Here is a 12,585-nt window from a genome sequence, read left to right as displayed (position 1 = left end):
TTTCAGCGAGGTCTGGCAGACCTGATCCGCACTGTCAGATCAGGTCTGCCAGACCTTGATAAATAGACTGGCCCAGAGGAACATAATTCATACATCTGCATATTCCAAAAGTATTCAAAGTGATTTAAAATGGCTGAGCTTTTCCTAGTCTTCCACCTCCCTATGCTTGATTAGACAAGGCAAAATTACTAAAATCAAAATTAAGTGCCTGACTGACCATCACTTACATCAATCATTAGCAATACTAAGGCAGAATTTGATAGGAGACTTTGGACACATGAATGGCCAGACCCCCTATTCATCAGTGCAAACAAAGGAGATAAGTCAAACAATATCAGCACCTTCCCCCATTCCTGCCCTTTATTGTGGCATCAAATGAAACTCAAATGACAAATTAAATTTTATTTGGTTATTCCTTTTTTTCTGATGAATTGCCAAATAGGCAAAAAATTCAGGCAAATTGCGATTATATTGAAGCTGAATGCACATGTAGACTTTCTGTATCTTAATTTTTATACAGTAAACCACAAAACATTGAATACAGAGAAAGAAAAAGAAAGTATAAGCATTCAAATATTTTGTAAGGATGGTTCTATTCATATGTAAAACAATAACATTTCAGGAATAAAATATTTTAAAGATATTTAGAAGCATTATAATTAATATTTGGAAAATAAAACAATTTTTCTTCTTAGCCTTTTGCAATCCTGATGGATGTTCAATTAGATTTTTTTAGACAATTATTATACTTTGGGGGTTTCAAGGCTTCTTGTGAGCTGTGCACAAATTCAACACATAATAAAATCTCAAGGTATTGCGTGCCTTTAGGGACATGGTCTCAAACGTACCAATTAGCAGTAAAACCTTTGACTGTTCAGTATCTAAAGAGACGTTCATTTGGTCTAACTATAAAGTTATTAAATGCTCTGCTATGACCAAAGACTGGAGAGGCATTATTAGTATACAATCATTTATTATAATTTATTTGTTTGCTATGTATACTAAATTGATTGTGTAGCCTGTCCAACAAGCTAACAAAGTTATCTGTCATGCATTTAGTAAAATTAAACTACTCCAAATGATTTCCATTCCCATACATTTATAGTACATTCTTTTTTGAATATTTAAAATAAGTTGTATTGTAGGTATATATTGCTTGTACAAATAATACATAATATCCCTTTCAAACCATTTCCTGGCTTTAAAAACAGAAGTGTAACAAACAAATTACAGCAATAACTGATTCCTACAACCATCTGATTTTACCCATAAAATATAATTTTAAATACGAGATAAAATATTCTAGATTCTGTCAATAACCTATTGATTGCTTTATGGGAGACATGCTTCCCTCTTTCTCTCTGGCTGCCATCCTAGTGGTCAACCAAGACATATATTATCTGTCTGGACTCATATTAAATTATAAGAGGGTCTTCCTGAACCCTTCCCATTTTCTCGCCCCTAGTGGGTATTAATCTAACTGCCTTTTCCTTGTTATCATCCTTAAAGGGATAGTCTAGTCAAAATTAAACGTTCATGATTCAGATAGAGCATGCAATTTTTTTTTTTTTTAAATCTTTTTATTGAGATTTTCTTATATAACACAAAAAGGAAGAAAATATAATCAGATATACTTATTAGCATAAACATTTTATATGGAATTACCAACATTCCGTATAATAATATAGGACATAACAATCTGTATAGTTCTAAGAATTTACCCTACAGTTATTATGAGTGCAGTTATGTAATCATATAGTATTATTAGAAAAGAAAAAAAGAAAGAAAATGTACCGAGGAGAACCAACCTTTTCCCCTCTCCTTTCTGTATTTTTATTTTAACCCAACAGCATAACATTTACAATATTTACCTATCAAACCATAAGGACTTTAACCCTTTGAGTGCTAAGCACTTTCCCACCTGGGTACTAATATTTTCTAAGGTTTTTTAATTTATTTAATTTTTGACAAAACATTTTTTAATTGTTTTTACAGACCCCTGTTGTAAAGGTTAGGCAATTCCCTTTCCAACAGTGGGTCTTGGGGGTCTGTAGCTGCTTAGATACCTGAGATACAGGCTTCTAAGCAGCATGCCCCCTGCTCCTATTCTTAACATTGTTAAGTATAAATAAAGTTGCACGGTGACGTCATCAAGTTATTGCGCGTGACATCACATTGCATCACGTGAAGCAATGGCGATGCCTGTCACTCTACAGGCAACGATCGCCGGGGTAGGAGCTGTTCAGAGCCCCCAGATCTCCCTCAAGCTGGGAGAGTGCTCATTAAGGCTCTGAGCCGTCATTAGCACAAGAGTGAGAAACTCTGTGACGGCTCAGAGCTGTCATTAGCACTTAAAGGGTTAATTTCAGGAAAAAATACTTGACCTGCTATTCATAGTTCTTCTTAGCATATCCTGGTACCAATAATCTGATAAACCCGAACAGTCTCCCCTCCCCCCCCCCCCCGCTTCTCCAAGCTTATTCTCCACTTTACCAAATATCTAGCAAAACTATTTCAGTGTTTCTAAACAGGAAAATCAGATGATCAATTTCTCTGGGTGGAAATATTCTAATAAATTTAGACCATTTTTTTTTTTTTAAAACTACAGATTTCGTTATCTGAGTTCAGGTCTGTGGTTATTTGCTCGATTATTAGTTGTTTTTTAAGATAATTCTTAACTTCTATTATTGATGGAGAAAATTTACTCTTCCAATTCTTAATGATTTGGTACCTGGCAGCCAAAATAACTAGATTTATTATCTTAGTTTCATTGGAAGGAGTTTTTTGACCTGTCAAAATATTATATCTTTTGGAGTGAGTCTATGCAAAGATATTTTGAGTACGTTAAGTATCCAAAATTCTATTCTGTTCCAGAATTGTTTTATTTTGGGACATGTCCAGATCATGTGTAGCAGGTTTGCGGCCAGAAGACTGCATTTTGGGCATTTATTAAAATTTTTATTGTTCCATCTAACTCCTTTATCTGGGGTATAATAGGCTTAATAGATTATTTTTATTTTTTTTAAATATAATTTTTATTAAGGAGGTAAAGACATATACACACAAGCCATTACAAGAATCATAGAAGACATACATATATTCATACATAGCTGAGCAATTGGAACTGCAATAAAAGTTATTTGTGAGACATGTGCTCCCACATTATTAGTTTATGTTGGTAACCGTGCTGTCCAGCATGACTTCACACGTGCATACGTCACCCTCTCAACTGATTTTCTTATTTTCCAACATAATTCTGGTCTCTAACCTGACCAGCCTAAACTCACTACTATTAATCTAACTATACTAACTAACTGAACATCCTGTGTGTTATTATCCTTGTTGTGCAGTCAGTCTCAGGGCCCAGCGAAGAGGAGAAAAAAAAAAAAGGAGCGGGTTGGGGAAGAGAGAGGGATGGGGAAAGCATGTATGGTTGGGAACAGTTGGGGGAGTCAAGAATAGAGAGGGGGCAGGGTAATCAAATGTAGGTATGAGCCTACATCTCTGTATGTATTCTTGAGAACTATTATTGTTCCCCAAGCATATGTCCCCATTCCCCCCTTAGGGTGTCTTCCATGAAAATCACAGAATCTTTAAATGGCATAAGGATTAGCCTCTGTATTTCTAGTTCAAAGGTTAGTATAAGTCTACGCCATTTATGCAGAAATGAGCCCAGTCTGTCTTGAACATCTATTCTGACATCCATTTGTTCTGTGAATATTTGAAATTGCAACAGGTTCTTAAAGCTCTTAAAGGAGGGTCCTGCATTTGCAATCCATCTTTTTAATATACACTTTCTGGCCACCAGGATTACTAAACTTAGTACTGAGTCATTTTGTCTGTGCTGTGTGTCCCAGTGTAGAAATACTAAGGCCTCGGGGCGTACAGTGAACTGAATCTGCAGCTTCTGGTTAATCCAGTACTGTATTTTACCCCAGAATTGCTTAAAAGGGGGACAGTCCCAAATACAGTACAGGAGAGTTGGATTCTCCAATGCACATTTGGCACATCTATTGGGCCAATTAGGTATCCATTTAGCCATCATTCTGGGTGTAAAGTACGCCCTATGCAAAAATCGGACTTGGGATTCTCTGTACATTGCAGACAGTGTTGCTCTCCTTGTTCTGTCCATACCTATCCTAATAGTCTCCCAATTGACCTCCCCCAATTCCTCCACAACCAAACCCGTCTGTAAGGTGGTCTGCAGTCCCTGTACTCATTGGTGCAAAAGTGTCTGATAAATTTCTGAAAGGGAAAATTTGCCTAGTTGGTACAAGGACTGGGTGAGATGGAAGGGAGATCCCTCCCAGAATTCCGGGTTGTCTCTGACCAATGCCCCTACATAATGGCGTATCTGCAAAAAGGCATAGAAATGGGTCTTGGGCAAATCATAATCCCTCTGAAGAGCGCCAAAGGTCTTCACCGTCTTTAAAAAGGGGTCTATTAGGTGTTTAAGCGATGTTATGCCCTTTTGTTCCCATGCTAGGAAGGGTCGCGTCTCAGATCCCACCGGGAAGTCCGTGTTTTTAACTATTGGTAAGTAGCGTGAGGCTTGACATGACTTTCCCAAGAACTTGTGTGCCTGTTGCCAGGCTTCCAATTGGTCTTTGAATAGGATATTGAGTCCCAAAGCATTTACTGTCTTCAAATCAGAGATATGCGGTAAATAAGCTAGGGAAACACCACCCAACACCGCCTGTTCAAGAATGGGTCTACAAAAATGATGTGTGCCCAACTGCGAGTCTACTACAAGATGGATCAATGCTGCCCAATTGTATAGCCTAAAGTCTGGCAGGGCCAGGCCCCCATTCAGGAAGCCTAAGCTTAATTTATCCCTCAAGATTCTCGTTTTTTTTCCCCTCCAAAGAAAGCTCGACGTTGCTGCGTTCAGTAGTTTAATATCTGACTTGGTCAGGAGCAGGGGGAGCATAAGTAGTGGGTATAATAACCGAGGGAGAATTACCATTTTGACTAGACTAACTCTTCCTGATAGTGAAAGAGGCAAGGCTCTCCATCCATTCATCTGGGCTTGAAGCTTTGCACATATGGTAGTCAGGTTATTAGCATATAATTTATTGGGATTCGCTGATATTCTGATGCCTAGATATGTAATGTCATGCTTTGCTATGGTGAAAGGGTAATTGTTTGTAGAACACGTTTTCTTATGAAGCCACAAAATCTCCGACTTCTGTATATTTACTCTGTAGCCTGAAAACCGCCCAAACTCAGTTAAATTGTTCATAATGGATGGGAGATGTGTCTGCGAGTCCTGTACGAACAGGAGCATGTCATCTGCGTATAATGCTAGTTGCTGGGGGGTACCCACTATATCGATACCGGGGAAGTCCTGTCGTAGTTTGATAGCTAGCGGCTCCAAGGCAATGTTGAAGAGTAGGGGTGATAACGGGCACCCTTGCCTTGTGCCTCTGTGCAACTGAAAGTTAGGTGAGAAAGTATTATTAACTAGGATACTAGCCATTGGGGAGCTATATAAATTCTTAATAAGTGCAAGGAAGGGGCCAGAGAAACCCGTCTGGTCCTCATGTATGATGTTAGGCAGTATAAATTTTAATCTTTCAACAAACAATTTGGTGAGGATCTTGTAGTCCGAATTTAATAGAGAAATCGGCCTATAAGACTCAGGTAGCAGGGTATCCTTCCCGGCTTTGGGATCAGGGTGACGTAAGCCACCGAGAATTCAGACGAGGGTTTCTTGTTATCTACAAAATAGCTAGTGTAAAGTTTTGCAAGTGCCGGGGTCACTTGTGATTTGAGCAGGCGATAAAATTCAATAAGTAGGGGGGGGCGGAGCCAACAGCAGAAGAGACTAGACGTATATTTCATGGGCTCCTGAAAATATAACAAATATTAAGCCTAATAGACCTTTTAATTCACATTTTTTATTTATTTTATTTATTTAGTCTGGGTCCTATAACTGTGAGAGAGAGAAAGCAACTCTTTAATAGCTTCATTTAACGAAACCTAAAACTTTGATAGAAGTTGTGACTTAAGAGCACGGCGTTCCCTACAACCACGAGGCAGAACTGATTACTGGCAGATATAGATAGATATGGCTGATCTATACAAACAACTACAGACATGGCGAGAAACCCTCGAGGAGAAGTTGGATTACTGTTTCCAAGATCTACTATCTACGATTAAGAATCTAAGGGAGGAAGAGATTGCTCTGACATTCAAGATGGCGACTGATCTCTCTAAGAATACTGAAAACTCCCAGTTCCCTGTAAGTGCGCCAATTTCACTACTGGAGCCGCCACAGACCCGCATGGAGTCCCCCTCATATGTTGCTTTACTGAGCACAACTACGGGCTTCAGAGTGGAGAAGTGCCCCTTCCCTTCGATCTCCTGTGAAAAAGAAGAGAATGCAACGGGCAGCACCTTTCAACTCACTCGCGGTTTGCATCCTCCCATCGAGTGTGGGATCTCTGACAGCGGAAGGTCCTCAACTGTAATTGAAGCGGCTGCAGAACCCAACAGCGTTATGGATCTGGGTTGCAAGCCCGAATGGAACTTTGCTATATACATAACTCCCAGTCACTATCTGTACTATCTGCATACCCCTACCCGCTCTGGTACGTACAAGCCGCTGTTCCACATGCCATCACAGTTGAGTCAGAGCACAGCATCACACTCGGATCGTATGCCCCTCCATACATGGACACTAGCCGATCAAACACAAGTAATCTCTCCTATGGTCTGAAGGTAATGGTCTCAGTCTTTGATTTCTCACGTGCCCTCCTACACTATGCACCTCAACCAGCTCCAGGCGGAATAGGTTGATGATTGACCAGAACCCGGATTCAGCATCCCTGCGGCCCTGCCGGCCCTCGGGGCATTTTCAGGTGCTGACTCAAGATCCCAGTAACACTGCTATTAAGCTCTCAAGGACTTTAAGATCCTTCCTAACGTTGATCATTCCCTTGAGACTTTCACATTTCATATTGCCTCCCTATATGTGCCCCTATGTTTATTAGTTTATAGTTTATTCTGTCGATTAATCTTGTCACAAACTAGTGATGCTTAGGTTGTTATGTTTTTTGGCTCTAATTCACACGCAGAAATTGCTATCCCTTTCTAATGAGCTCAAAATATGTTTTCATAGATGTGTATGGAGTTAATGTTTATAGCTTGTTATGCCTATGTTTTTATTCATGTTTGCCTTTACAAGTGGTAACCCCTAGAGATTTCTACCTATATGCTAATTGGGTATATCTGATACTTTAACACTAACTTCCTATTGATATATAATTTCCTTTTACAGATCCATGACATTTGGTACGAAATAATATTTAATAGGTAGCACTGCCTTAGGGCCCCTACATAGCTACTCCTTAATGTATTTTCTGAGGTTGGCCTGACAATATAGGGAAGGAAAAATTCTCTACTTGATCTCATTAGTCTATGAAATAGTTGTGCTAGAAACCAGGTACCCTATAGTCTTGATGATATACTTCAAAGAATAGTATGGGGATTCAGGCCTATAATAGTTTAACATTAAATGTTCCCTCAACATGTTTATATCTGTTTAGAAGCCTTCTTTTTGGCTAAGCACAAAGGGATTGTTAAATATAGCTATATCTATTTATACTACTTATGTTTGAGATGCATAACTAAATGCTTGAGCTTACGTATATAACAACATAATTATTTCAAGCCATCCAGGAATTTAAGTTATATAGGAAGATATACGTCTGGCTTTTCATCTTACGCCTTCAGTATTATTCCCCTACACTTTAAGCAGCTCACTGTACACGTGTAGAAGGCCTTTAGTAATTCTGCTAGTTCTGCTATGATTGAATATTAAATGCGTTGTATAAGTCTGTTATAGAAGTGCAGCAATTAACAGATCTCTGGTCCGCTAGAATTTTGTCACTTCAGTCACCTGCAGGAAATGCACTGAAAGCCTTATGATAATGAGACCCCTAATTAATCTCACTCCCTGTGTGAAAGCTTTTATTTGGATAAATTGCTGGTCCTTGCTGAGCTCCTCTCCTCCCTTTCCCGCCGGTACTTGTTGCCTGCGGGTCATACCCATATCCCTTTTACCCACATCACCTAGAGCTGGCACTTCCCCAGGAGAGGAGCTCATGCAGTAGCCTTCTACCTTCTATATATTTGAATTTTCTCCTCTACACATAACTCTACCTGTAAATTTGCAAAGTCGTAACTTTATAACAAGCCGCCTAATAACCCTACTTACATTATTAATCTGACAATCCAGATAGCTCTGCCCCCCCCCCCACTCCCTATTCCCTTTTATTTCCCTTTTTTCCTAATACAAGCGGCTCTTGCCCGCTGAACTCTTTCTTCCTTCTTCTAGACCACCTTGGTCTGAGTACGCCTAAACAAATACTGCCCCACGTCTGCCTCAACCCTATTAGAATAAATGAACATATTAATATTAATTTTCTTCATGGTAAGGCGTGGGCCATATCTATTATATACAAAATATAAAACTGAGGTACCATTATCTTATGTACAAACATATCTCCCGTTATCAACATCCATGTTTACAAGGTTAACTCTAGCAATCTCATATGCCTATTATCCGTTGTTAATGTCTACCTTTTCATAAGTGGGTTGTGTCTACGGGACACAGATGTAACTTACATGACTATTCAATACGTTCCCATCCAAAGGCATATAAAATTTATTTCAAGACTTGCTATTTCTTTGGTTTAAAATTATGTTTGTTATAAGGATGTATTTTCAAGAATTACGCTATTATTGTTTCCGGATGAATATGTTGTGAAACTTCCTTATTACCTCAATAAAAAATTTATGAAAAAAAAAAAAAAATTCAATAAGTAGCCCATCAGGACCTGAGGCTTTACCCAATGACATGGACATAATGGTTCTTTCAATTTCTTCCCCACCTATAGGGGCATTCAGCTTTTCTAGCTGCGAGTCAGAGATCTGTGGGAGAGGCAAGTTATCTCAGAGACAATCCCTCACCCCACTACCAGGGGGGCAATCACTGGCATATAGAGAGGAATAGTATGAAGTGAATGCTTCTGCTATTGACGTGGGGTCCCTCATGACCCTTACCTCTATTTTCAGTGCAGCAATGTGCTTAGAGGAGATGGTGATATTTATTAAAGTTGCCAGGAGTTTCCCCGATTTGTCCCCATGCCTATAATATTTGCCTCAGGACTGCAGTAGTGCCTGTGAAGCATGGTGTGCTTTCAACGCATCATGTTCAGTTTTAATCTAAACATATTTGCGATAATTCTGGTTAGATGGTGTGGTACAGTACTTCCGGTAAGCTTCTGACAAAGTTGCCCTCAAGCTATCAAGTTTTTCAGCGCATTGTTTTTTCCTACGGGCTACATAGGCAATGTTGCCCGAGAGAACAGCCTTAGCCGCGGTCCAGAACAACTCTGGTGTGTTGAGCTGCTGAATGTTATTTGTCCGGTAATCATCCCAACAATGTCCCAGATAATTCCGAAACTCTTGAGAGGATATCAGATACTTTGGAAAGCTCAAAGTACACCTATTACATGTCTGTGGAGCTATATCTACATAGAGTGCTATGGGGGCATGGTCAGAGACAACAACATCACCAATTTTTGCATCTATCACTTGAGTAATTAGGGAATTTGAAATCATGAAGAGATCAATGCATGACATAGAGGGGGTTGCCCTGGAGATGCATGTGTAGTCCTTTCCATTGGGGTTTATTTGTCGCCAGATGTCTGTCAGATCTAGGGAGTCACTCAGCCCTGCAAACACTTTTTTCTCAAAGGTATCCGAGATCCTGGGTGGTTTCCCACCTGTACAGTGGCTAGGGTCCCTTAGTCTATCACAATGGGGATTGGGTGCAAGGTTAAAGTCCCCCCACAATATTAAATGATTACCTAGGTAAGGCATAAGTGTAGTCACTATAGTGTCCCAAAATGTCTTGTCTTTCTGATTCGGGGCGTAAATGTTGCATAAAGTGTATATTTTCCCTAAAATGCGAACTTGCACTATTATGTACCTCCCTTCTGGGTCCTTAAGTACCTCTGTGACCTTGTGTTCTAGTTGTTTTCTGAAAAGTATAGCTACCCCTCTGCTTGCTGATTTATATGAGGCATATTCTATCCTCCCTACCCAGTCGGATTTTAATTTATCGTGCTCTGAGTCTGAAAGGTGTGTCTCTTGTAGAAATGCTATTTCTGCTCTTTTTTTTTTCTAAGGAGGGTTAAGATTGTTTTCCTCTTAACGGGGGAGTGGATTGCCCCTATATTCCATGAGTAGAGGTTAAATCTGAGGATTTAGGTAGAACCCTGAGTATGTGGCACAGTGGGTTGTGTAATGAGGTAACTGCAGTGCAGGAGAGGGGGGCATACATAAAGGAGAGGGTAGCAGAGCGGAGGAGAGGGGCAATGGGGAGGGAGGAGAGGAAGAAAAAGAGAAAAAGAAGAGAGGGGGTGAGGGGGAGGGAGAAAAACAAAACAAAAAAAAAGAGGAGGGGAGAAGAATGCACCTTAATGATGCATGTAAGGGCTCCCAGTTCAGCTCTACATCACGCCACATCTCTACTGGGCCCCGCTGACTGGAATTGTTCACCTTCTGTATTGAGAAAGAAAGACAAATATTTCTCAACTTCATACATACTAAGATATGCTCAGCTGTATATGCAACCAAATTTAACATACAATAACACACAGAGATAGTTTTGCTTTCCTTCTTAAGCAATATAATTTCTCAAGCAACATCCAATTTTTGATCTTAAGACAGGACATTGTATAACTAAACCTGAACTTCCTTAACTTCTGAACAAACCCAAATAACATTCCCAAGGCTGTGGTCTGGGCAGCTACTGGTGCCACGCCGGACCATTGTTCCCCTCCCTCCCCAATTCCACCTATTAATCTAATGTCCAAAATCTCTCCCAAAATAGAAGTGCTCCCTAAGGAGAACCCTAATAACCACAGAATTGAATAGTTCAAAGTCACTATTAACCATTTTGTCAAGGTTAACGTTTCACATATTGACAGACTTAATTAGTGTTACCGCTGCGTTTCCTAACCTCAACCCTCCTCTCCCCTCTCCTGTCTCTGTGCAGGGCTGTGTGCGGGGCTGCGTGTTGGGCTGCGTACAGGGGGCTCATGTTTATCTAGAAATTCCTGAGCATCAGCTGGCTAATCAAAAAATCTAGGGCCTCTAGGGGTAATTACCTTAAGCCTGGCAGGGTATAGAAGATAAGCTTGTTCCCCCTCTTTATGGAGCTGGGAGCAAAGTGGGGAGAATTCCCTATGGCGTCTCATAAGTTCTGCAGAGAAATCTTGGCTAACTATGCATTTTCAAATGTTAACTTGTCTAGTTTCCTGTACGTTCTAAAGATGGCAGTTTTGGTCTGAAAGTGTAGGAACTTTATCATTATAGGGTGGGGTTGTGTCATGTTTGGTCCAGCTCTATCCGGCCCCACTCTATGTGCCCTCTCTACCCCGCCAATAAGGTCTCTAGTGGGTATTTTCAACAAGGGTGGCAGGGTGTTTTCTACAAAATGGATTAGATCAGATTGCTTGATCGTTTCAGGGAGGCCAAGGAGACACACATTATTGCGCCTCGATCTCTTTTATAGATCATCTATTTTTAACTGGAGGGTCATGGCTTGTCTTTCTAGATGTTCTATCTTACTATTGTTAATCACATTAGAATCTTCAAGATCAGATTTTCTACCCTCTGCCACTCCCATCCTAGTTGAAAATAGCTTGACCTCGCCAGCAAGTGTATCCACTCCCCTTTGAAGATTATCAATTTTAGGCATAAATAGCATAGTTATTTGTTTTACAATGGGATGGGTATCTATCTGTTCTCCCTCTAGGGGAAATTCAGAGCTTGGGCCCTGAGTAGCCTGGTCATTTGCTGCCCTGTGGCGGCGCTCATTTGCTTTATACGGCTCGCCATTGGGGTGTTAGTTAAATATTTCTCCATAAACCCATAAGATGTCAAAGGCAAGATTGCTGCAATAAAAAACAAGGTTAAGATAATGTGTCAGCATAAAGTGGTGTTCTCCACTTGTGAGATCAATAAAATAGAGTCACCCTAGTACGTTATGCAGGTTACAATTACATAAACCACAAAAGAGTGGGTCTATATATGAAAAGAAGGATTACCAATTAAAACACAGCTCGCACAAGTGCTGTGAGACCCAGAGAAGTTAAGGCAAAGGCTCCTGATATAGGAGGGCTCTGTTCAGCAAATCAGCTATCAGTGTTAGAATATTTTTAAAACATGCAGTAACCTATAAAGGTGGTTAATCCAGCACAGAGATTTAGGTACTATGTAAGTATCAGGGACGGCATCCAAGCTATCTAGTAAGGAGATAAATGTGGTTAGATATATATGTTTACAATAACCCCCCTTTAGGAACCAGTGAGGGTTTTTCTCCGGTTAATGTTCACAGATTTTCTGCCCCAGGGGCAACAGGTTTTGTGAACCCTTATGCAGGCATCAAAATAGCAACAGGTATAAAGCTCCACTATTCTGTGCTGAATGTCTGTGAGTTCAAATTAGCAGTGATGGGTATCCAGCCTAATAGTGTCTAATGTCATAACATCTCAAAAATTTAAGGGT

This window comes from Bombina bombina, chromosome 7, assembly GCF_027579735.1.
Source record: "Bombina bombina isolate aBomBom1 chromosome 7, aBomBom1.pri, whole genome shotgun sequence".
NCBI lineage: Eukaryota > Metazoa > Chordata > Amphibia > Anura > Bombinatoridae > Bombina > Bombina bombina.
Note: the sequence above shows the minus strand (reverse complement) of the source record.